This window comes from Sapajus apella, unplaced genomic scaffold (genome assembly GCF_009761245.1).
Source record: "Sapajus apella isolate SASKATOON/1434 unplaced genomic scaffold, GSC_monkey_1.0 scaffold30, whole genome shotgun sequence".
Taxonomy (NCBI): Eukaryota; Metazoa; Chordata; class Mammalia; order Primates; family Cebidae; genus Sapajus; species Sapajus apella.
In genome coordinates, this window is record NW_022436970.1 from 7,734,583 (window position 1) to 7,758,100 (window position 23,518).

The 23,518-nt window shown below is 45.2% G+C and overlaps 1 protein-coding gene across 3 annotated transcripts in view; it reads right to left on the reverse strand.

Annotated features, from left to right (window-relative positions):
* RNF152 (ring finger protein 152) overlaps nucleotides 1-17,175 on the reverse strand; it is an 80,776-nt gene extending 63,601 nt beyond the window's left edge. The window contains exons 1-2 of one of the 3 annotated variants that reach the window (XM_032293657.1): nucleotides 17,089-17,175; nucleotides 15,800-15,923 (exon numbers count right to left, since the gene is read on the reverse strand). The gene's annotated coding sequence lies outside the window, so the exon portion shown is untranslated. Of the gene's footprint in view, nucleotides 1-15,799; nucleotides 15,924-17,084 lie in introns of all 3 variants that reach the window. The other 2 variants (XM_032293658.1, XM_032293659.1) reach the window with 2 other exon arrangements.
* Between the last annotated feature and the right edge of the window lie 6,343 nt (nucleotides 17,176-23,518).

Consider the following 23,518-nt stretch of genomic DNA (forward strand, 5'->3'; position numbering starts at 1 on the left):
ACGTAATTCATGGCATGTCAGTCTTGCTCTCGTTATTGTGCAAATGCTTTATATGGGGGGAACAAAACACTAGATGCAGATATTTGGAAGTTAAGATGCCTCGCCGAATATTTATTAGAGAAAGAGACTTCATCATTGTAGCATCAAGCCAGATTTGCTATATTTCCTGGAGACAGAGATTTTGACTGACGGGTGTGGTGACACTCAGTTGGGGTGGCTCTGTGTACAAAGGATTGAACTCTGTACAAATAGAGCAGGCACACAGACCCCTGAGCCAAACACAAAGCTTCCAACCATCGAAAGACTCATCCACAAACAGCCATTGTCTCCCACAAACAACTCGGCTGTTGTCATCCAGATGGTCACCAAATGAAACCGTTTGACTTACGTATTTTGGTAAGGCGTCCTGCGTAGACACAATGACAAACACGATTGTGGCAGAATAAATTTAGAATGGTGTACTGAATTTAGTCTGAGAAGCAAGCTTTTGGGTTCAGCATTTTACAGGACACTAATCCATGGCATTCGGCTGGACTAAGCAGGTAAGAGTCCATTTCTAAGACTGTCATATCATACAGTGATTTATTTATTAATGGTGTGAGAAACAGCTGTGACTGCAGGGTATCAACATCTGCCACTGTTCCCAAAAAATGGTAAAATGCATTATACATAAATTACCACAAATATCTCAACTTGAAGTTGTGTTGCAGACAACGTATACATACACAGTGAAACGAAAACTGCTAGTACACTTGATGATTTATTACTTTCTACTAAAAGTATTTATAGCTCAAAGCTGCTTGTTAATCACATGTCAGAATTATTAGAGTGGTATGAATAATTTTATCATCATCTCATTTTCTGATAAAATACAGAAATTACAAGAATGATAGCAATAAGGCTGACACTGCACAAGAAAAAGCATAACAAACAAAATCTGTCATTTTTTTGTGTTTGGAATCTAGTTTTACTCACTACCAGGAATACTGACATGGCTACTTCAGCAAGGTCCCTTCATCCCAAATGTCAGAGAAAGTCAGACAGCAGACTGCCAGAATGGACACCCTCAAATCTGAGTGGCCAAATGCAATAATGGTTTCTGTCTTCTTCACAGTGTATCCAATGACACTTGGCAAAGGGGGATCTACTCCCTAAGGTCTCTTAGGAACCCAGGTTCCTTCTGCCGATATGGAAGACTAGGGCTTCAGGCTTCTCCCCTGGACCCTTCTAACTGACCAGCAGATGAGAAAGAGAACAAAGGTGGAAAAGACACCTCACGCTGAACTGCCTCTCATTTCCATATGCATACCATTGGTGAGAGCCAATCACATGGCCCCACCTAGGTGCAGAAGGTGGTATGGTAGAGTGATTGTCAGCTAGGGGCAATTTTATCCCCTAGGGGACATCTGGCAATGTCTGGGGACATCTTTGAACTGGAACAACTGACACCTAATGGCATTCAGCTGGACACAGTGCACAGGATGGTCTTCCTACAATAAAGAATTATCCAGCCCCAGAGGTCAAAACGCAGAGATTCTGGTGAGCATCTAGCCAGCCTCCACCACAGTCACATGTCCATGCTAAGGTCTAACACCATTATCCACTAACATGCACCCTGAGCAATCCCAACAAACTCATGTGTTAATCATTCGTTTGTTCATTTGCTTGTTTGAACCTCCATTTATTCATCCAAACTCCTGAACAAGACAAGATTTCCGTCTTAATCTGCTTGTGCTGCTACAACAAAATACTTGTGATTGGGTGATTTATAAATAATAAATATTTATTTCTCACAGTTCTGGAAGTTGAGAAATCCAAAATCACGGCACCAGTGGATTCAGCGTTTAGTGAGAAGTCTCCGTTTCCAGGATGACATCTTATTGTTGTGTCCTTACAAGGTGGCAGGAGAAATGGAAGGGCCTAGCAGTTCTCTGAAGCCTTTTCAGGCGTTAATCCCATTCACAAAGGCAGAGCCTTCCTAGCCTCATCAACTCCTAAACGCCCCAGCTCTTAATACCATCATCTTGGAGTTTAAGTTCCCACATGAATTTTGGAGGGACACGTACATTCAGATGACAGTAGTTCCTATAGCTGAAGAATTTACAATAGAGGCAATCATATGCAGAATTATCACTCACAGGGTAAGTGGGATTACAACGAACAAATGGAAGGAAAAGTAAGTCCACCTGACGGAGCCAGAGGAGGATCAATAGGGCAAGTGAAATGAAATGAAATATTGAAGAAAGTACTACAGTGTGCCCTCCATATCTGGGTCCCACATCGGTGGATTCAACCAACTGTGGATCAAAAATATTCAGAAAAAATAATAATAAATGGTTACCTCTGCACTGAATGTGTACAGACTTCTTCATTTTGTCATTACTTGCTAAACAATACAGTATAACAACTGATATTTACATTGCGCTTACATTTATAACATATTTATATTATATTTACATAGTATTTACATTGTATTAGGCATTATAAGTAATCTCATGATGATTTAACTTGTACAGGAGGAAGTGCATAGGTTATATGCAAAAACTATGGCATTTTATATCAAGGACTTGAGCATGCATGGATCTTGGCTTCTAAGGGGGTTCCTGGAATCAATGTCCCATAGATATCGAGGGATGTATAGATGGTACTTACAGCTTCCCATCACTGTGCTGTGTTTTGGGGGAAGGCAGAGGGGAAGGGTACAGCGAAGGGGTTTTCGGGGAAAAGGGAATTAAACAAAGGAATGAGAATACAAAATATGATTTATTCTACTTTCTGGTATGGGGTTAGGGGAAAACAGTAACTAGGGAGGGAAGATCATAAAAACATTTTTTGGAGTATGAATGTGGTAGCTCACGTCTGTAATCCCAGCACTTTGGCAGGCCAAGGTGGACGAACCACCTGAGGTCGTGAGATCAAGACCAGCTTGATCAACATGGAGAAACCCCATCTGTACTTAAAAAATGCAAAATTAGCCAGGTGTGGTGGTGCATGCCTGTAATCCTAGCTACTCAGGAGGCTGAGGCAGGAGAATCGCTTGAACCCGGGAGGCAGAGGTTGCGGTGAAGAGTTCACACCATTGCACTCCAGCCTGGGCAACGAGAGCAAATCTCCATCTCAAAAAAAAAAAAAAAAAATTTGCTCATAGCTTTTTAGCAGTGTATTCACAAAAGTCCTAAGCTCCCAGCATCTGACAGAATCTCTCACACAACTACATACACTGGTTTTCAGTTAAGTGGCCCTTCCAGAAACAATTCATACCACCTGACTTCACAGAAACCTGAATTAGCACAGGACAAAGCTCAGGTAATAGTCAGAAATCTCTTTGCAATTTTCCCAACAAACTTGATACCCATGCTTTCAAACAACCCGTTCTCTAAGTCAACATCAAATACATTCAACAGATGGGTGGCCAAAATTGTCCATCTTTGTTCCCAAAGACAGCTCAGCAAAGAAGTCGGATCTCTTCCTAAATTATGTTACACTGAACCAGTGTTCAAAATGCTTTTGATCCTTAATCGCAGTTGTGAGTGTGGCTCACAGGCAGTTAAGAGTATGGGCTCAAGCCAGACTGCCCAGGATCACATATGCCAATTCCAGCTCCAGTACAAACTCGCCATGTAACCTTGGACAAGTGGCCTGGCCTTTCCAAGTTCCCAGATAACGTGATTAAAGCACGTTATACTGAAAGCACAGATGCTCATCATAAACACTGTCTACTATTCTATTTGTGCTACTTATCTCCCCCACTCTCCCAAACTGTCTTTTGGCTGTCATGAAATACATTGTGGAATCCAAGATAGTTAGGGAAGGAAAATATCTGATAAATTTCCATGTCATTTTGTAAAATATTATTAATAATAACTTCAATTTGCATTGGGCAAAATGTTTTTAATTATGAAGCCAACACCACCATGTAAACAACAGTTCTTGATTTTGAAGCTGAAATTGAATTGTAAAAATACCATACACCTACACAATTCTTTACCCCCATTCTTCTCTTTACTCACTCGTCCTCCCCCAAACTGTTGTCCTGGAGTGCAATGGTGCGATCTGGGTCCACTGCAGCCTCTGCCTCTCCGGTTCAAGCGATTTTCCTGTCTCAGGCTCCCAAGGGGCTGAGATTACAGGCGTATGCCACCACACCCGGCTAATTGTTGTATTTTTAGTAGAGATGGGATTTCATCATATTGGTCAGACTGGTCTCAAACTCCTGACCATTATGATGGTGATTCACTCGCCTCAGCCTCCCAAAGTGCTGGGATTACAGGCGTGAGCCACTGTGCCCAGCTTTCTCCCTCTAGTTTTCTTATTTTCACTGTGATCAGCTTTGGGGAAACAAAGTGTATTTAGCTGTTAAGTACTATAGATTATATCGAACGACACCAGTCACCTGGCACTAAAAAGCCTCATAAAAGGAAGAAATTTGTTTCTTTACAAGTCAGAATCTCGGGGGAGTAATAAAAATGAGGAAAGCAGACTCCAGAACCCAGAGGACAATGAACCTGTTCAGAACAGCTTCCTCTGATGGGGAGATGAGGATTCCAGATTGCATGCAAACCACCCATTTCTAGGGTTTTTGTCTCAGTAAAATCACATTCACCTTTACTAAAAAATGGAAACAGAAGCTAATACTGTTGCCCTTTGCAATAGTCAAAGACATGGAATCAAATGAATGCTGAAGCAACTAGAACTAGGCTGAATCAGGTTTAGAATCCAAATTGATTATCACTGTGCTCCTAATTTATAAGGAATTCTAAATTGTCTAGATGGTGTCCATTTTTCAATCTTCATTGCAAAGTAGATTTGATCCCAAAGGAATGTTATATTAAGGAGCACAAAGAAAGGATTTGGCCTCTCCATGAACAAGTTCTACAAATAAGATGAAATAAATTTGGGGTGAAATCGGACATACCCTTATTTCCTTCCCAGTAAAATATTTTTCCTTGTTAATTAACAGACTTCTTATAGGGCAGTGTGGACTGCCTTGTGATGAAATTCTTAAATAACTTATTATTTTAAGACACAAGGTGTATGAACAGTTAATTTTTAATAGATCTGATGCCCCTGTTGGAAAAAAGAAAACTTACAGTTGAGCATTCAAATTCAAAAATCCGAAATGCTCCAAAATCAGAAACTTTTTGAGTGCCAACATGACATTCAAAGGAAATGCTCACTGGAACATTCTGGATTTTGGATTTTCCAAGGTGGAATGCTCAAGCAGTAAATATAATGTTTGAATGTTAAGTATAATGCATTATATTACAAATTCAAAAAAATCCAAAATCCAAAACATAGATTGGCCTGTACTTAATCTGCAGAGAAACTAACTCCTTGTACTAATATTTAGCACTTTGTGTGTAAAAATAGACTATTAAACGCATCCTGTTTGCCTATAAGATTCCCCTTCCAAAAACAAGTCATTTGCCTTTTTATCTGGTGAAGTAATGGACTATGAAGAAATCTGGCTTGCCAGGAACACGGTGAATACAGTATCTTGGTGTGCTTGATGATTACATGGGATAGAGGCACACGAGTCTCTGGCAATTGCCTTCAGGTGCTCTATGCATGAGGTTTGCAGAACTGGCAACCAACAAACTAATCACTGTTCCTGGCAATTTGGGAAGGTTCCAAGGAGAAAGACAGCACAAAGGGTTATCATTTGAGACATCAGCTAAATACTAGAAGAACTGGTGGCTTGGCTAAGGGCCTTATCAGTCTCCATCAATCTCACATGTTAGTAATGGAGACTCAGAGAGAGGCGAAATGCTGGCAAATTGGAGCCCTAAAATCGCTAAGATCTCTACTCTAGAGTGGAGCCAGGCCTGGTTCCCTTCCCAATCCCCATTTGGTGTTACAGACCCACCACGAAATCCCTCTGGAATCTCTGGAAAAAAAACACTGGGTGCTGAGTACACAGTGCCCCCCTCCACCCAGCCCACACTACCATTATGTTTACAACATGGGCACCTTCCAGGGGCATCCTAGCTTCAAACACAAGACAAAGCAACTTGTCTGCTAGAATCACGCGGTTCCACCAGAAATAAAAAAAAAAACACAGCCAGGAAGAGCGTAAGCTCGTACACACACACACTCAAGTATCAGCTCTAGAAACCCAGAGCGTATCTAGATGTGTGCATTTTCAAATGAGTAATGGAAGGGCCCAGAAGAGTGAGGCGCAGACTGATTCAAATCCCAGTGCTCAGCCACTCAACGTGTACTGGAATGCAGGTCTCAGAGGCCCCTTGCACTTCTCTACGCAGCTTTCAAAATTATTTCTGAAGCATAAATAATGCCACTATTTCAGTAAGTCTTTACTCAGTGCCTACTGTGTGCCAAGCCCTGAGCAGCTACCCCTTTTTAAGAAGAATTTCTAAAAGGTCTCATTAACTTTATATTGTATAGCCTAGTTATCTTGCCTTTATTAAACAGATCTCTTCCTTTTAGTAATAGTAATAAATACCCCATTCCAAAAAGCGGATTCCTAAATAAAGGGGTTGACAAAGCCATGATGCTTTCTCCCATCTTATGCTGCCCATTTGCTCCTGCCTCTCTTTCAGGATGGTTGTGTCTCTAATAGCAACGTTAGTGTCTACTAAGGCCACTGCAGGATGCCAAACGACAATCAGAGCAAGACTGGAGGGGACCAGCTCACCCACTTTTTCTGGGACTATTTTAAAATGGAAAGTTCCCTGACCCAGGTATGCTTTTAGTCATGGGCAAATTTGGGGGTCACTCTATTCCCAAGAAAGCAGACCCTGGGGAAGAGGATGTCCTTCATTTCACTTGGGAAGAGTGAGGCCACAGGAGAAAGGAGACTAATCTCCTTTAAGGAAGCCTCAGGTTGCCTGTGGGCTGGTCAGAACCCTTTCTCTGACTCCTCTCCTCCATTTGCTTCCAGCTTTTTCCCGCTTACTCCTGAGAAGGCCTATCATTTTAAAGTCAGAGCCACTTAAACAAAGCTTTACAAAGACTTTCTAACCAAAAGACGCCGATAATAATGACTGACAACAGAAACTCCCATGTAAATGCTGAAGGCTGGAGTTATTTGGATGGCGTTACCTCCCAGGCTAGCTTAAGAGCTTCTTCAGGTTAGACCATGCCTATTCATCCAGATAGTTCCAGAACTGAACCCAGTGATTGGTGGATGGTAGATCCTGGATACAATGATGTTAGTAACAGCTGCCGTTCATATAGTCTTACATTGTGGAGGGCAACACCCTAAGCACTTTATATATAAGTCTCTCCTGTTCTCACAATAACTCAGTGAGGTTGGTTCTTCCCTATTTTGCACTGAAGAACAAAGCTCAGTCAGACCTTGTGCACTCAAGGTCACATGGCAGACTTGAATTTTAAACCCAAACCCATCTTACTTTTTAAAACTTCCAGTTCATAATGACTTACCTGAATTAGAGTCATGTAAGATGGGTGTACATGGCAAGGTATCAAGAATTGAGAGAATATCAGATACATTTCTTTTATTCTCTACCTTTTAGCTTTGCCATTCTGAATTCAAAAACAAGAAAACCAAATTAATTATGAGTGAAATACATACAGGAAGCTAGAAGGCAGGGATTTTTGTTAGAATTGTGCCTGGTAAAACACAGGCACTCAATATTCAACATGCAATTTTTTTTTTTTTTTTTTTGAGACAGTCTTGCTCTGTCGCTCAGTGGGGAGTCCAGTGGCACAATCTTAGATCACTGCAACCTCCACCCAGTGGGTTCAAGCAAATCTCCCTGCTTCAGCCTCCAGAGTAGCTGGGAATACAGGCACCCGCCACCAAGCCTGGCTAATTTTTGTATTTTTTAGTAGAGACGGGGTTTCGCCATGTTGGCCAGGCTGGTCTTGAACTCCTGACCTCTGGTGATCTGCCCGTCTCAGCCTCCAAAGTGTTGGGATTACAGGCATGAGCCACCATGCCTGGCCATTCAAATACATTCAATGAATGCAATTGTTTGTCCAATAAGTGGTTTAAATCCCTGATGCTCAGTGTTTCAAATGCTATTTTACACACCACCATAGCAAATAGATGGATCTGTACCTTCAGTTTCTGAAGTACCAGTGTGAAAAAGCGGGAGTGGATGGAGGAGTATTTTTCCCAGTTAAGGCACCTCTTTCCCTGCATGGTTAAATTAACTACTACTCACTTACAATGGCAGTAATCCTATGTCTCATGCAACAAAGGGGTAAATTCTCCAAAGTACACAAATTTGTCCACGTGCTCACCAACCACTTCTAATCTTATATTACTAACCTTCAAGGAAGCAATTTGCAAACCTATCCCAGAGCAACACAACTGCAAAAGAATATCACAACAAATACATAGTTCCTGAGACATTTATCTCAGCCCCATTCATAACCCTTCAAACTGAGAGTGTTATTCAAACTGAGAGTATTTTATTTTATTCTGAGACAGAATCTCACTCTGTTGTCTAGGCTGGAGTGCAGTGGTGCAATCTCAGCTCACTACAACCTCCGCCACCTGGGTTCAAGCAATTCTCCTGCCTCGGCCTCCAGAGCAGCTGGGATTACAGGCGCACACCACCACACCTCGCTAACTTTTGTGTTTTTAGTAGAGACAGGGTTTCACCATGTTGGCCAGGCTGGTCTAAAACTCCTGACCTCAAGTGATCCACCCACCTCAGTCTCCCAAAGTGCTGGGATTACAGGCATGAGCCACTGCGCACAGCCAAGCGTGATTTTAATATTAATGTATTTCTGGTCATTTTCTGCAAGCAGCTGAACATATTTCCCTCTTTCATAATAACACTCTCATAATGATCAAGCATTTCGAGTATCAAAGAAGAGTTTCTACCATGTCAAGGAGTATTCCAAAATCAAAAGAAGTGAGCTAAAACAGATGTATATCACGAAGGTATTGAAGCCTTTCACTCTAAAGGGAGATGAAGTGGGCACCTACACCCAGTCATCACAAAACCAGGCATCACTGCCTGCTCCTTTAGATTGTGGGGTGGCCTGGTGGGCTGCAAAGTCCTAAAGCTGCTTGTTATATGTCACCAATGATGTCAGTAGGTTAGGTGTATCAAATGCATTTTCCACTTTTGCTTGCTTTCTCCTTCCCCATCCCCCCCACCACTGTGGGCAAAATTGCAGGCAAATGGAAGTTGAAAAACAGACTTTCAATAAGAACTAATTTTGTCAGAATGATGACCCTCACTGAGAACATTTACCTCCCAAACACTGGTATACACACTGCAGCCTGGTAATTCTAATTCGATTCACCATTTAATCATTATGAATGCAAGTAGGGGAAACTCTTAAAAATAAGTTTCTCTCTTCTTAACTTCCTTTAAGCCTTCAAGCTAAAAGGGTCTAAAATTCCTTTATCACTGTAAGTCAAAATCATTTTCTGTGTCATCGAAGAGTCACCAGTGATTTGTTTATTGAGCCCTTCCTGTGTACAAACGTGGTGGCAAATACACAGTGGTGTAAAACCTCATCCGGTCCTCATCTTTAAGGAGCTTGCAAGAGAACTGAGATCCCACAGGTCATAATTGCTACCTCAGCCAGCTGCAGGCCCCCTTGGAAGGAACCGTGCCCCCAACCCTCTCCTGCAGCTAAGCAGGTCCAGGGTGAGAAATAACGGGAAGGTCCCATTCGCTGGAACTCTTGAGAAATGTGGCTTGATGACAAGACATCCTGGGACATCTTTTCAATTCACCTCCTTTTATGTGAACTCGCTTGAGTGAATGTCTGTTCTTTGCAATTAAACAGAAAGAAAAAGATACTTAGGTGATAATACAAGACAATCTATGACAAGTGCCCTTTGCAGAATGAACGAATGAATGTTGAATGAAATGATAAAAGGAGGCAATTTGCCAGAGAACTTTGGATTATAAAGGATTGCTAAGGTTAACGTGATCAAGTTAAATTTTTCAGAAGACTTGAGAGCTGAACTGAGCCTTCAACAATTGGATAGAGGCAGGCGAAGGAAGAGGACATTTTAGGCCACAGAATGTGCTAGAATAAGAAAGAGGTGATGAAAACCATTTTAGGGAAACAGCGGATTAACCATCCCAGCTAATGTGTGGTTTTAAAGTCTGGCAGAGTAAAAATCAAGGCTGGGATGGAAGTTTGGGGTCAACCTAGGGAAAAGTGAAAAAACAAAACTGAAGAATATGAGCGTCCTCCCACAAGAGCAACTGGAAGTCGTTAAGGGAGGGAATGAAGGATTAATTGGCCTAGTGGTCTAAGAGTGACAGCATTTTGCAATCTGGAGTGAGGGTGAGAAAGCCAGAAAGTGAGCGGGACCACTGCCACAGCCCAGAGAGAAACAAAAGTTCTCGACTAAGATGAGGCAGTGGGAACTATTACTAAGGGGAAACAGTGAGTCTGCTAATGAGGAGAACAGCAATATTAAGAAGAATGCTCCCGTCTGGGTGCAGTGACTTACACCTGTAATCCCAGCACTTTGGGAGGCCAAGGTGGGCGGATCATGAGGTCAGAAGTTCCAGACCAGCCTGGCCGACACGGTGAAACCCCATTTCTACTAAAAATACAAAAACTTAGTCAGGCGTGGTGGCAGGTGCTGTAATCCCAGCTACTAGAGAGGCTGAGGCAGGAGAATCGCTTGAACCCAGGAGGCAGAAGTTGCAGTGAGCCGAGATTGCGCCATTCCATTCCACCCTGGGCAACAGAGACTCTGTCTCAAAAACAAAACAAAACAAAAAAAAATCCTTCCTATTTCCACAGTACCTGTCAAAACGTTTCCCAAAATCTCATCAATTCTTGTCAAACCTCAGTGAGGAGTGCACTAAGTATGATTATCTGGATGTTTAAATCAGAACTGAGCAGGAAAAGTTACACCTCCTGGTAGGTGGGAATGCGATAGTGGGGGGGGAGAGGAGATTGTAGAAAGAGAAAATACAAGCACAGAACACAGCATTTGGAGATGCCACTTCCTCAGAACTTTGCTCCTGCCAGCAGCACATCTACATTTGCTCAACCCCTTCTTTGCATGAAAGGTGGGTACCCCAGGAAGTCTATGTGTCATCTGAGTAAGTTTCATCATGCAGGATATTTGCAATGAGTTTTATTCATGCAGACATAAATACATCAAGGGGTAAAGAAGGCATCCTCTCCACTTCCAGAACATCACAAGCAGCCCCCTCACAACTCCACAAAGAATGTAGTGCAGGCCTCTGCAGCCATACATGATCTAGACCAAGAAACCATGGACGTCAAGAACCGCCCAAAGGAGATCCAGGTCACATATACACTCCTTGAGGCCTCCCTCTTTAAATCCTACAACTGACAGTGAGTCAACTAGAAATAGAAAATCCTTAAGCATAGAACAAGCACAGATGGATCCTTACTTACAACTGTTTGACCCATGACCTATGACTTTCTGACTTTACAATGGTGTGACAACAATACACGTTCCGTAGAAACCGTACTTTGAGTGTCTATACAACCAACCTGTTTTTCATGTTCCATACAGTATTCAATAAGCTACATGAGATATGTGATGCTTTAACACAAAATGTCCTTTTTGTTACATAATTTTTCCCTCATTATAAGCTAATGTGCATGCTCTGGGTACATTTAAGGTAGGTAAGGCTGAGCTATAATGTCAGTAGGTTAGGTGTATTAAATGCATTTTCCACTTACGGTATTTTTAACTTATGAGGGGTTTATGAGAATGTAACCCCATTGTAAGTTAAGAAGCATCTCTACCAACTTTATCTCAATTATGATTTCAATCATAGAATCAGACTGTTGGATCGCACAGTGTAACTCTTGAAGCCACAGGGAAAGGAGCAGGAAAACCAACGCCTTCTTCCTTTTAGGTTTCTGTGACATCACGATGGGCAGTGCAAGAAACCACTTCCATGCCACAAGTGTCCTCTACCTGACCAGCCGACTTGGATATAACATTAAGTGATAGGGACTCAGAGGCCAGAGAAAATATAGAAATGCATTTTGGGGCTTCCCAAATATAGTTCAAGATGAGTCCCTCAGGGCTTCATTTTCCTTCTCCGTCAGTCTGTGCCTGGCCCTCAGCCCAACGCCAGGCACCCTGAATGGGTTCTTGGATGGTCTATATCTGGTTCTTCCTGCTGGTTTCGCAGCTGCTCATCTCCCAATTCAGAAACCCTTTGGGTGCTACATCTTATCACTTGAATGAAGCCAGGTGGTCTCTACCTCCCTAGGTTGATACTGATATCCCCTCAGTCACTGGGACTTGGAGACTGACACAGTCAGTTTACCATACCACTTCCTCAGTTAGAGAGCTATCTTTTAAAAAATGACTTTGCCAAGGTGATTACTGAACCAAAAGCAGTATCATTTTTGTTAAAGTCTATGCTTATGCTTAAGGTATTTATCAAATCTTTAAAATGCTAATCTGTGCATGCAGTTATCACAATGTGAACAAAGATACATGAGTGAACAGCTCTTCCCAAAGCAAGATCTCTGCCAACCACCAACTGCTGAATCCACAGCACCTTGCAATGCCTATTCCATAGCATCCAAATCTTTTTAGGGACAGTGAGGCAAGGAAGACTTTAAAACTCACCACCCTCCTAGTCAACACAGTTGCTGATGAAAGCACAAATGTCCCCAAACTCTCTGCGTGTTCTACTAGTCCTGTGACCAGAAAAAGCCTCTTGTCCAAACTGCTTTTTCTAAACATCAAAGTAACAAAAGGGTAACCCAAGGTTACCCCAAACACATTCCTGCCCCCTTTAGATCTTATCTGTTGCCCTGCGTCTGCTGCAGGAGGCCACCTCCTGGGTGGCCCTAGGCCCATTGCCACTCTTTTTCTACCCTGGGCTATTCCAAACAAACTCAGGAAGCCTTAAACAAGAGGCAGATGGTGAGGAAGAGAAAGTCTGCAAGTAACACCTCTCTATTACATAATGCTAAGCTCAAAACCTCCTAGAATCAGCCTTGAAAATACCTAATGGCCTGTTGCTTTAGAGTAAACATGAACTTGAAATAGGCAAAGAGAGGATTATAATTATTTCATTTGATGACCAGTGAACAACCATGTTAGTAAATAACATACCAACATATTAGTACATTACAGGTTGAGATAGGACCATATATTAGTAAATTACAGGTTGGTGCAGTAAGTTTACAGGTGGTAAATTACAGGTTCTTGATTCAATCAACACTCATGTAACATCCAATACCTACCAAGCACTGAGCTAGGTCCCGTAGGACACATTTTCTAACCTCACCTTAGACCAGATCACTACGGAAGTCACTAGTAGTGCTCACTCATATCCACTTCTCCCTTTTCAGCACAAGAAATATTGAATTATGATTAAATAGGGTCATATGCCCAGTCCTGGCCAAAGTGATGGAACTCACCGCTGGGTGGGATCACATAATTGCTAGAGCAAGACCCTGCACCATTTCCTTCCCAATGCTGCAGTGATCTTGCAAGCTCACATCAAGACCAAGGCTCCTTCAGTTTGGGTCCTTGAGTGACTATGATGAGCTGGGTCCAACTGCCAACCACACTGGACACAGCACGGGAAGGAAAGAAACTGTATTTAGCCATGGGGACTTGGAGGGATTTGTTACTGCAGCATAACATCACCTATCCTGCTGGTACATCCTGTTTAAAAAAGAGAAACACCTGCAAAAGCATCCCATCAATTTGTTTTCTAAATCAGATAATACAGAAAAGCAGCATTTGTTTCAAAATTCAACTTCATCAGGAACTGAGCACTCTCTTGAAAAGCAGAAGGCATGGACAGTATAGGCATGTTCAAACAACCTGAAGGAATTAGAAATGAAAACAGAATGACCATCAGCAACGAAAGAATCAAACTGTATGGAATTCAGCTTAACAGGCTACAATAAGAAGGCCACCTTCTGACAATAGGAACAGCCATTTATGAAGCAGTGAGCTCCTCAATGAAAAAAGCATTCAAGTGGAGGCTGGATGACCATATTTTCTCTCTTCAGAAGTCCCATCCCACCTCTCTTGAGCTTCCACTGAACTTAATTAGAATCAGGTCTCTATTTCTCCATCCTCCTATGGGAGTTCACTTTTGGGTCTCTCCCTACACCCACCCCCAACCCCTTGAGTCCATTATCTATCACAGAGTCCATTATCTATCACAGAGTCCATTATCTATCAGGTGCCAATAAACACCTGCTAAATGAATAAATGAGCACTGTAGAAAGGAAGCCGGCATTGGAGGCAAAGATCAGTCTAATAACCTCTACGGAGCCTCCAGACTAAAGCTAAACACACTACTGCACACATCTGTGCATGGGAAGCCTCCTTCTTATAAAATAAAAAATAAACGTCAATGAACACCTTGTTATGATTTATTACTGTACACAATTTAAAACCACAATGAAACCTAACACTGCATTGTGGCTATCTTTGTTCTTGGACGTGCATTTACATGTGCAGGCTGCTGTTTTGCCATGTGGAATTTTGTGTGTGAAGTGTTTATTCTTTCTATTTAAACACATACACACACACACCCTTGTTTCTATTGCATTATTATATTCCCTATTATCTCATCACATGGTTTCTCTTCTTGCAGCAAGAGTACACACCCTGCATTATTGCTGACATAAAAATTACTTGTCAAAAATACCTCTATCTGAGCATCATATTACTCATCTGTTCTTTGCAAAGCACTGCCTTTGTTTCAACTGGGACTAGATAACTACTTTTCCTAGTGATTCCTGAATGCTTGTAGTAGGATAAAGGCTAGTGTCACCTGTGTCTTTAAGGTCACCTTCCAAAACAAAACTACCTTAGAGATGAATATGAATAATAAATCAAGTTTTTAACTTCATTTTTCAAGGGATTTGGAGGAAAATGGTGAAGAGCGAATCTGTCACAGATACCAAGGTGCTACTGCAGTGTAAAAGAGAGTATACCAGGAGCCTTTGGCCCTCAGCAGTCTGTCCTCCTAGAAGAAAAATCGAAAGTCCATTTCCATAACCATTCTTACTCCCTGCTACTAGTGTAGGATGCGCAGGACTCTGCCCTCTAGGAGAAAATGCTAATGCCGGGGTGTCCTCCTAAGTCTGAAGGTTACGTTTTTTCATTGCATTCTTATCAAGATAACCCCAGATCTGGTTAGGTTGACATTAACACAGAGCTATCCTTGGAAAGAAAAGACCGGGTCAGAGTTTTTGGAAAAGGCCCAATAACCTAAAGACAAAATGCAGAATGAGGCTACTGGTTTACGGCTATCTGAATGGAAACTTCACTCAAGCTGTTTTCTCTGTTCTCTTTCTGCTGCTCCCAACAGCCCTCCCTTCCACCTCCCAGTACTCACTGCTACCACATCTCTCTTAATATCGCAAACACTATTACAACGAAGGGAAAGGAGAAAGACAGTATTTCCTAAGAAGGTCACTGCATTTGACCAGCGCTCAATTAGAGCACTAGGCAAAAGTATAATCAGACTTACAATGATACCTTTTCAACAAAGGATACCCCACCTCTAGACTGAAGCCTAAATATGCTACTACAGATAAGAAAGAAGGCATCTATGGAAACCCCACATTCAGATACAACTGCCTGTGTATTAATTATTCCCATCAAAGGAAACCAGGTGCGATTTCTACAATCCCAAATTCACCCTGCCCTGCCTCCAATGGCTTCTTCAAAGGGAAGGCATAAAGTCATTTGCAATTTCTTTCTCGGAACCAGGAGTTTTAGCAGCCCCCACACCTTCTCACAGATAGGAATGATGTTGATGAAGAAACAACCCAGACAGCCTTGTACCAGCACTGTCGGCCCGAAAGACCCAGAGACACCCAGGCGGCTACCCAGGTGCTGGGGGGTTACCTGAATCTGTCACCGAGTCTCTTTCACCCCCTTCTGCGTGATGACATCAAGTGGAAATGGTATGCGTTTGGGAGGCAAGAGGCTGACAGGCAGGAAACACAATTGAGACTGAGCTTTCTTCAGCCTGCAGTGAAATACATGCAGGAAGGGTTAGATACGCGCCGAGGAGAAGGAAATCCAAGCGCCCTCTCGGGCCGGCGGGGCTGGAGCGGGTGCTCTAGGGAGGTGGAGCAAGGCGGCTGAGGTGTTGAGGACTGGCGGCCGAAAAGGGGGCGTCACGGCTCCTAATTGTGTCTATAGGATAAATAACCACCTCCCCCTCCTCCGCAGTCTCCCCCGCCCACGAGTTCCCCTCTGGTGGCAGAGCATCTACACAGTACGCCCCAGCGCGTGGAGAATAGCATCTTTGGGCAAAGACACACTGGCAAAATCTACTAGGTAACCCGGTCATATGGGAATGCGGGGCGCCTAGTCACCCGCGCAGACACACAGCGCGGCAATCGCGAGCATCTTTCTTTCGTTTGCCCTGTCCGCCACCTCATCAAGTCACTGTCACTCTGTTTTGGCGATGTCTCTACTCTCTCCAGACGCGGGCAGCGCTCCCCACGCCATGCCCCCACCCCCCGCTGGATCCGGGACCGCCGCTTCCCGAGCAGTGCCCCACGAGTCCAGCGGGCTTTGTCCTGCCGCTGTCCTTCCAGGAGCAAGCGCCGCAGGCGCGTGAGTCTGCACAAAAGACCCCCAATATCTGGCCCGTCACGGTGCCCTCTCCTCCCGGGAGGGGCCCGGGGGCAACTTCTAGGGGTGGAGAAGGCGTGAGACAAGGGGACTGGGAGGGGATGAGCCGGGGTGTGTGCGGGCAGGAGCGCAGCTGGGGCAAGCGCACACGCACGTGCACCCCCAGGGGCGCGCGCGGCGCGGGCACGAAGCGAGCTCCCTCGGACCGGAGCTCCAGGGGGCATCCGAGGACTCTGCCGAGCCGCCGGCAGCGCCGCTCCCCGCCGCGGCCGCCCGCCCAACTCCACCAGCGCTCGGGAGACACGCAACTCTCGAGACCACCTCCCCCACGCCCCGCCGGACCCCGCGCTCCCCTCCCCGGGACCCTTGCGGCCCCGCCACCCCATCCGCTGTCCAGAAGATCCCCCCAGTAACAGCAGGCGGCAGCTGCCCTTTCCCGCTTCCCTGGCTCCGGCGCGGCCGCCGTAGGGGCGCAGACATCCCCGCGCGCCCCTCTGTCTGCCCCGGACCCCGAGCGGGCAAAGAAGAGAAACAAACCGAAACTCACCGACCTTTCTCCGCGGCGGGCTCTGGCGCTTCTCTACAGAGGCAGCGGCGGCGACAGCATCGCCGGGTGGTCCTGGCGCGCCCGCCCCGCTCAGCCAGACGCGCGCCCCTGGCCGGCGGCAGCAGCTCCTCCCGCCGCGAGCCACCCGGCTGGCGCGAACGGCGCGGCGGCGGCGCCTGCAACCCCAGCTCCGGCCCCGCCCGGCTCTTCGTGCGGCGCCCCCACCTGCACAGCCGCCCTCCGCGTTCGCGGTCGGACACCGCCGCCAGGCGCTCGGCACCGAGCGGGAGCTTTTTGTGTCTCTGAGACTCCGGCACCGAAGGGGGTGGGGGGAGAGGCTGGGCTCCGATCCCCGCGGCACCGCCCTCCCCGGCGGCTCCACCCCCTCCTCCCCGCCCCCAGCCCGGCGGGCTCGGGACTGCTGCCCGTCCGTCCCGCATCGCCCACCTCCCCGGGGTGAGGGGCTGCCCAACCTCCCTCGCGTGCTCCCTCGGCTTTGCCCCCGGGGCCCACCCTCGACCAGGACCTCGACGCTGTCTCTCTACCGAGCGAAAGCGGCACCTGAGCTGGCGGCAGGTGTGCAAGGAGGCCGAGGCCGCTGGGAGAAGGCGCGAGGCCGAGGTGGGGGTCCGGGCCGTGGTGGGCGGGTGGGGGGTCCCGAGTCTGCGCCTCGGACCTGGACAGCGAGAGCAGGTAGCTGAGATTCTCAGGTTTCCAGATGCTGCCCTGCATCCCCGTCACCGCAAGTACTTTTTGGCTTCCCCTAAAAGTTCACCTAGCCCAGCCAGGGTGGGGCCCCGCTTTCAAAGAGGCACGAATAGACACTCCACTACCTGGGTCCCTCGAATGGGGGACAAGAAGCAGGGGAGTAAGGAGATGCAAGTCCAAGGGGTTATATGGAAGCCCGAACCCTCGGAAACCTCGGGGTTCACCCTATTCCACACCTTAAAAGGGACGTGCTTAGAATTTCTTGTTCCCAGTAGAAAATCTCCCGCCTCATGAGTTAACCGCAAAATAGGAGAATGAAGGAGAAAGGCCCTTGGTAGAAGATGGTTCCCTGCCCTTTGGCGCCTTTTGAAAGGATTTCCCTGCAGAATGAAAACCTAAAACTCTCTTCTAGAGCTCTGGTGACCGTCAGCCTGCGGACGTTCCCGGGTCTCCCCCAGCAGGGCTCTGCTGAGTGTGATCCCCACGGGTTCCCGCTGCACTTGGAAAGAACTCCCATTATCACTCCCCAGAGTGGCTTATTGAAATGCTTCTGCCAAGATTTCTTTCTTTCTTTTTTGGGGAGGGTGGGAGGCGGGGACGGAGTCTCACCCAGGCTGGAGTGCCATGATGCGATCCCGGTTCAAGTGATTCTGGTGCCTCAGCCTCCCGAGTAGCTGGGATTACAGGCCCGCACCACACCCCCGGCTAATTTTCGTATTTTTTGGTAAAGATGGGGTTTCACCATGTTGGCTAGGCTGGTGTCCTACTCCTGACCTCAGGTGATCCTCCTGCTTCGGCCTCCCAAAGTGCTGGGATTACAGTCATGAGCCATCGCGCCCGGCCTGATTTTTCTTTTCTTTCCTTTTCTTTTCTTTTTTTTTTTTTTTTTAGAGGAAGCCCTGTGAACCAATGGGGACTCTAGGTAACCTACTATAAAAATCACAGTGTAACTAAGTGCACCTTGTCATGTTCCACAATTACATCCTGTTGATGGGGTTTCCAAAAGCACTGTCTTTAAGCACATACAGAAAATTGGTCATCTAGAAACAGATAAAGCTTATGAGTATCAGTTGTCTCTAGGATCCCAATTAAAACGCGCCTCCTACAGCCATCTGACTGATCCTTATCCCTTTGTTCCCCCAAGCTAAAACCTCTATTGTACACCTGAAAGGAATGAAAGCCGTATGCGTGTTTTAGAAGCCTAAGGTAATCTTGAAGTAGAAGACTTCAAGAGTCTTTATGTTAAGCCTCAACTTTAGGGCAGGAAGGAGAGGTTTTTTTTTTTGTTTTTGTTTCCAAGACAGGGTCCTACTGTGTTGCCCAGGCTGGAATGTGGTGGCCGAAATCCTGGCTCACTACAAGTGTGATATCCTACATTCAAGCATCCTCCTGCCTCAGCCTCCCAAGTAGCTGGGGGACTACAGGAATGCCAACATGCCCAGCCAAGTTTTGTACTTTTTTTTCTGGATTGGAGTCTCTCTTTGTTGCTCAGGCGTGGTCTTGATCCTGGCCTCAGGCCGTCTTCCTGCCTCAGCCTCCCAAAGTGCTGAAATTGCAGGAGTGAGCCACCATGCCCAGCTCCAGCACTTTGGGAGGCTGAGGCAGGTGGATCACAAGGTCAGGAGTTCGAGACCAGCCTAGCCAAGATGGTGAAACTCTGTCTCTACTAAAAATACAAAAATTAGCCAGGCATGGTGGTAGGCACCTGTAATCTCAGCTACTCAGGAGGCTGAGGCAGGAGAATCGCTTGAATCCAGGAGGTGGAGGTTGCAATGAGCCGAGATCGCACCACTGCACTCTAGTCTGGGTAACAGAGTAAGACTCCATCTCAAAAGAGAGACAGAGAGAGAAATGCTGATGTTGGCAAGGAGTTGGAATAAGGAAGGTGAGTTACAATATCCCAAGATTTTACTAGGAAAATTCAGCCTAGAAATGTTACGATTATACAAAAGTGACTTTAAAGACTACTCTTCAGAAGCTAATTTGAGGGATCAGTAATTGTTCCAAAATTTTTCAACTCTTTTATTCAGCTGCTTTTGAAACAATTCTTGGGGGATTCAAGCATTCATCATGGTGTGGAGTAACCACTCCCATTCTTAGTCTTTCGCTTCCACCGGCTGGGATTTTAATTCACAGAGCATCATGGGTGTTCTGCCTTCTGTCCAGTCTTGTAAAGCTGTCACACAGAGAAGGTTAATTAACTGGGGCAGACTGGGATAGGCCAGTTCTTAAGGCTGGTCGGAGGCCAGCATTGGGGCGGGCAGAAACAGTTTGAGTCAGAGGAGGAACAGGCAACAACACGTCCCAGCAGAGTCTTCAGTGAGAAATTCCAGGATCAAGGCCGCTAGGACCAGGCAGTGTTTAGAGCTTCAGGCCAGCAGGCAGCATGGTGAGAGAATCTGGCATTGCCCTGGAGACTGGGCACTGCCCATGTGTGGGAGACAGAGAATCAAGGCTGCATCCCAGGTCTTGAAAAACTAGGGCCATCAGGATGGGCCCCCAGCACTGGGGACCGAGATAAGATCCACACATTCATGAATTCATACAAAAAAATGAGTATGGACTGTGTACCAGGAACCTGGACCTGGAATTAGGATAGAGAAAACACCCCAAATTCCTGCCCTCACAGAACTTAACATTCTAATGGAGGAAGCAGATAATATCAACGAAAAGAGTAGAACTCTGTAAAATATTTGAAGAGATTTATACTGAGCCAATTATGAGTGACCATGGCCCATGACATAGCCCTCAGGAAGTCCTGAGAACATGTGCCCCGGGTGGTTGGGGTGCAGCTTGATTTTATGCATTTTAGGAAGGCATGAGACAGCAATCAAATACATTTAAGAAATATTGGTCCAGAAAGGCGGAACAACTCAAAGCAGAGGCTTCCAGGCTGTAGGTGAATTTAAACATTTTCTGGTTGACAATTGGCAGAGTTTGTGTAAAGACCTGGGATAGACAGAAAGGGAAAGTTCCAGTTAAGATAAAGATTGTGGAGACCAAAGTTCTTCTTAGAGCAGCTGCCCTTAGAGATGATAGGTGACAAATGTTTCCCATTCAGATCTTAGTTAATCTCTTTAGGATAGAAAGGGTCTGAAAGAAAAATATCTAGCTATGTTAATAGAGATTCTTTACAGATGCAAATTTTCCTCCACAAAGAACAGCTTTGCAGGGCCATTTCAAAATACGGCAAAGAAGACCAGGCACGGTGACTCACGCCTGTAATCCCAGCACTTTGGGAGGCTGAGACAGGCAGATCACCTGAAGTCCGGAGTTTGAGACCAGCTGACCAACATGGAGAAACCTTGTCTCTACTAAAAATACAAAATTAGCCAGGCATGGTGATGCACGCCTGTAATCCCAGCTACTTGGGAGGCTGAGGCAGGAGAATTGCTTGAACCTGGGAGGCAGAAGTTGCAGTGAGCCGAGATTGCACCATTGCACTCCAGCCTGGGCAACAAGAGCAAAACTCCATCTCATACCACAAAAAAAAAAAAAAAAAAAAAAAAAACATGTTTTGGTGTAGAATATTTTGATTTTCTTCCTTGTCTCATAATGTTATGGCAGAGCCAGGTTGGAAAGTAAATCATGATATATAGAGTTAAATCAAACCCATCTGGGCCAGGCACAGTGGCTCACACCTGTAATCCCAGCACTTTGGGAGGCTGAGGTGGGTGGATCACGAGGTAAGGAGTTCATGACCAGCCTGGCCAAGATGGTGAAACCCCATCTCTACTAAAAATACAAAAATTAGTCAGGCATGGTGGCAGGTGCCTGTAATCCCAGGTACTCGGGATGCTGAGGCAGAGAATTGCTTGAACCCAGGAGGCAGAGGTTGCATTGAGCTGAGATCATGCCATTACACTCCAGCCTGGGTGACAGAGTGAGACTCCATAAAAAAAAAAATGATGAGAATTTATGATTTGTAGAGCATGACTCCCCACACCCCTTAGATAGGAATTTGGGCAAGATTAAAAAAAAAAAAATCAGAGTTTAGTCCTTACAACATAATAAACAAATAAATTGTATGCTGGAGAGTGAAAAGGTAAAGGAGAAAACAAAGTGGGGAGGGGCATCATGAAATCTGTGTGCCGGGGGGCATTTTAGATCAGTGCACAGGGAGGGCCTCCCTGAGGAGGTATTTTCTGAGCTGAGAACTACAGGGAGAAAGGGAATGTGTCATGCCAGTAAATAGGGAAAGCCTGTTCCCATCCTCAGAGGGAATAAGTGCAGCGTGTCCGCACTTCCCCATGGGCAAAGGTCAAGATACTGGAACTGGGTTACAAGGTCAATGAGATCTATAACATTGATTGATGCTGAGTCACCTGAGTTTGTATTAGAGCTGCTTACATTGGGGCTGGGATGAGTTCTTCATCTTTGTACCTGTACATGGAGCACAGGTGCCCAATAAATGTTTATTGAGCTGAGCCCTTAAATCTCCGAGAACCTGGCATGGAGCTGAGATTAATGTCATCCCATAGTACCCAGGGCAGCCCTTCTGTCGGGGATGACACTTTCACAAAAGAATGTGATGATCTCTTCAGTCGCTTTTCATTACTGTCTTCCTGATCTGGGAGGGCAGAGATCATCTTTCAACTTGTATCCTGAGCACCTAACACGCTAAGAAGGAAGTGGACAGGGGGGCAAGAAGGCAGGAAGAGGGAGGAATTGAGACGAGGAAACAAGCAAACCCTGTGCCGTGGTTGGTCTCCCTACAGATCCTAATCCAGCTCAATTATGGACAATGACTTTTCTATTCAACATGCTTGAATTTTATATGTTAAAATTGCACCTTGAATCTGAATTAGGGTGATAGTTGCACGTCAGTAAATCTACTAAAAGTCATTGAACTCTACTCTTAACACAAGTGGATTTTATGGTATGTAAATTATACCTCAATAAATTGTTTGAAAGCATTAAAGTGGGACCCCGTGTTTAGACAACTTTCACAAGCTGTCAATGATAAGCCAGAGTCATCTTTAACTGAACACATTATCATCCTTCCTAATAGATGTCTAATAGATGTTTAAACCAAATTCATCTGCAAATTTACTTTTTCCTTATGTGATACTAGCCACCTTAAAGTATATATAGTCTTAAAAAATCTAAGAAGTCTTAAAGTTAGCCCAGGCATGGTGGCGCATGCCTGTGGTCCTCTCACTTTGGGAGTCCAAGGCAAATGGATCACCTGAAGTCAGGAGTTCGAGACCAGCCTGGCCAACATGGTGAAACTCTGTCTCTACTAAAAATACAAATATTAGCCAGGCATGGTGGCATATGCCTGTAATCCCAGCTACCGGGGAGACTGAGGCAGGAGAATCACTGGAACCTGGGAGGCAGTGAGCTGAGACTGCACCATTGTACTTCAGCCTAGGCAACAGAGCAAGACTCCATCTCAAAAAAAAAAAAAAAAAAAAAAAAAAAGGCTTAAAGTTGATTTAGTCTCAGAAAGTTTACTAGTAATTATTGCTCAATATAGTGCACACTTCAAAACTTTTTATTTTGAGGCCCTACATAAACCAATCCCACAGACTTCTTACTCCAGTAAGATGTTCTGAATGAAAAAGCTATTAATTTGACGTATTGTCTAACCTCTGTCTCATTTAGAATCCAACCCAGTGCTATTAAGAACAATGGAACTTCATCTAGAACAAAATACTGAAGTATTTTGGAAACCTCAAAAGATTTGAATAGGAAATATACCCCAGATTGCTTTTCTAAAAGTA